The following is a 2742-nucleotide window of genomic DNA, read 5'->3' as shown; positions in this document are numbered from 1 at the left end:
GTGGCGCAATTGGCTAGCGCCATCGGCTGTTAACCGAAATGTTGGAGGTTCGAGCCAACCCAGTGGTGGTGTGGCGCTTTTTTTTCTTTGGACTGATAGCTTTGAAGATATGTTCTGATGGTGGTGAGAGTGGAGCACGACTGTCTCCGTGGCGTGATTGGCTGGCGCGATCGGCTGTTAACCGAAATGTTGGAGGTTCGAGCCCGCCCAGTGGTGGTGCGGCGCTTTTTTTTCTTTGTGCTGATAGCTCTGAAGAAATGTTCTGACGGTGGTGAGAGTGGAGCAGGACTGTCTCCGTGGCGCAATTGGTTAGCGCGATCGGCTGTTAACCGAAAGGTTGGAGGTTCGAGCCCTCCCGGGAGTGGTGTGTTGCTTTTTTTCTTTTTCTTTGCGCTGATAGCTTTGAAGATATGTTCTGATGGTGGTGAGAGTGGAGCACGACTGTCACCGTGGCGCAATTGGCTAGCGCGATCGGCTGTTAACCGAAATGTTGGAGGTTCAAGCCAACCTGGTGGAGGTGCGGTGCTTTTTTTTTTCTTTGGGCTGATAGCTTTGAAGATATGTTCTTATGGTGGTGAGAGTGGAGCCAGACTGTCTCTGTGGCGCAATGGGCTAGCGCGATCGGCTGTTAACCGAAATGTTGGAGTTTCGAGCCCTCCCGGGAGTGGTGTGTTGCTTTTTTCTTTGCGCTGATAGCTTTGAAGATAAGTTCTGATGGTGGTGAGAGTGGAGCATGACTGTCTCCGTGGCGCAGTTGGCTAGCGCGATCGGCTGTTAACCGAAAGCTTGGAGGTTCGAGCCCACCCGGTGGTGGTGCGGCGCTTTTTTTTTGTTTGGGCTGATAGCTTTGAAGATATGTTCTGATGGTGGTGAGAGTGGAGCGCGACTGTCTCCGTGGCGCAATTGGTTAGCGCGATCGGCTGTTAACCGAAATGTTGGAGGTTCGAGCCCACCCAGTGGTGGTGCGGCGCTTTTTTTTTCTTTGGGCTGATAGCTCTGAAGAAATGTTCTGAGGGTGGTGAGAGTGGAGCAGGGCTGTCTCCGTGGCGCAATTGGTTAGCGGCATCGGCTCTTAACCGAAAGGTTGGAGGTTCCAGCCCACCCGGTGGTGGTGCGGCGCTTTTTTTGCTTTGGGCTGATAGCTTTGAAGATATGTTCTGATGGTGGTGAGAGTGGAGCAGGACTGTCTCCGTGGCACAATTGGTTAGCGCGATCGGCTGTTAACCGAAAAGTTGGAGGTTCGAGACCTCCCGTGAGGGGTGTGTTGCTTTTTTCTTTGCGCTGATAGCTTTGAAGATATGTTCTGACGGTGGTGGGAGTGGAGCACGACTGTCTCCGTGGCGCAGTTGGCTAGCGCGATCGGCTGTTAACCGAGAGGTTGGAGGTTCGAGCCCACCCAGTGGTGGTGCGGCGCTTTTTTTCTTTGGGCTGATAGCTTTGAAGATATGTTCTGATGGTGGTGAGAGTGGAGCAAGACTGTCTCCGTGGCGCAATGGGCTAGCGCGATCGGCTGTTAACCGAAAGGTTGGAGTTTCGAGCCCTCCCGGGAGTGGTCTGTTGCTTTTTTCTTTGCGCTGATGGCTTTGAAGATAAGTTCTGATGGTGGTGAGAGTGGAGCATGACTGTCTCCGTGGCGCAGTTGGCTAGCGCGATCGGCTGTTAACCGAAAGCTTGGAGGTTCGAGCCCACCCGGTGGTGGTGCGGCGCTTTTTTTTTGTTTGGGCTGATAGCTTTGAAGATATGTTCTGATGGTGGTGAGAGTGGAGCGCGACTGTCTCCGTGGCGCAATTGGTTAGCGCGATCGGATGTTAACCGAAATGTTGGAGGTTCGAGCCCACCCAGTGGTGGTGTGGCGCTTTTTTTTTCTTTGGGCTGATAGCTCTGAAGAAATGTTCTGACGGTGGTGAGAGTGGAGCAGGACTGTCTCCGTGGCGCAATTGGTTAGCGGCATCGGCTCTTAACCGAAAGGTTGGAGGTTCCAGCCCACGCGGTGGTGGTGCGGCGCTTTTTTTGCTTTGGGCTGATAGCTTTGAAGATATGTTCTGATGGTGGTGAGAGTGGAGCAGGACTGTCTCCGTGGCGCAATGGGCTAGTGGGATCGGCTGTTAACCGAAAGGCTGGAGTTTCGAGCCCTCCCGGGAGTGGTGCGTTGCTTTTTTCTTTGTGCTGATAGCTTTGAAGATATGTTCTGATGGTGGTGAAAGTGGGGCACGACTGTCTCCGTGGCGCAATTGGGTAGCGCGATCGGCTGTTCACCGAAAGGTTGGAGGTTGGAGACTCCCTGGTGGTGGTGTGGCGCTTTTTTTTCTTTGGACTGATAGCTTTGAAGATATCTTCTGATGGTGGTGAGAGTGGAGCACGACTGTCTCCGTGGCGTGATTGGCTAGCGCGATCGGCTGTTAACCGAAATGTTGGAGGTTCGAGCCCACCCAGTGGTGGTGCGGCGCTTTTTTTCTTTGTGCTGATAGCTCTGAAGAAATGTTCTGACGGTGGTGAGAGTGGAGCAGGACTGTCTCCGTGGCGCAATTGGCTAGCGCGATCGGCTGTTAACCGAAAAGTTGGAGGTTCGAGAGCTCCCGTGAGGGGTGTGTTGCTTTTTTCTTTGCGCTGATAGCTATGAAGATATTTTCTGACGGTGGTGAGAGTGGAGCACGACTGTCTCCGTGGCGCAATTGGCTAGCGCGATCGGCTGTTAACCGAATAATCGGAGGTTCGAGCCCACCCGGTGGTGGTGCGTCGCTT

The 2742-nt window shown here is 53.5% G+C and overlaps 1 non-coding gene across 1 annotated transcript; it reads left to right on the top strand.

The window, feature by feature from the left end:
* Positions 1-287: 287 nt before the first annotated feature.
* TRNAN-GUU (transfer RNA asparagine (anticodon GUU)) lies at positions 288-364 on the top strand. The gene has a single exon. It is a non-coding gene; the product is annotated as a tRNA-Asn (tRNA).
* Positions 365-2742: the final 2378 nt, after the last annotated feature.

The sequence above is a fragment of the Rhipicephalus microplus genome, chromosome 9 (assembly GCF_043290135.1).
Source record: "Rhipicephalus microplus isolate Deutch F79 chromosome 9, USDA_Rmic, whole genome shotgun sequence".
In the NCBI taxonomy this organism is placed as follows: domain Eukaryota; kingdom Metazoa; phylum Arthropoda; class Arachnida; order Ixodida; family Ixodidae; genus Rhipicephalus; species Rhipicephalus microplus.
Note: the sequence above shows the minus strand (reverse complement) of the source record. Positions and strands in the feature narration are given on the sequence as shown.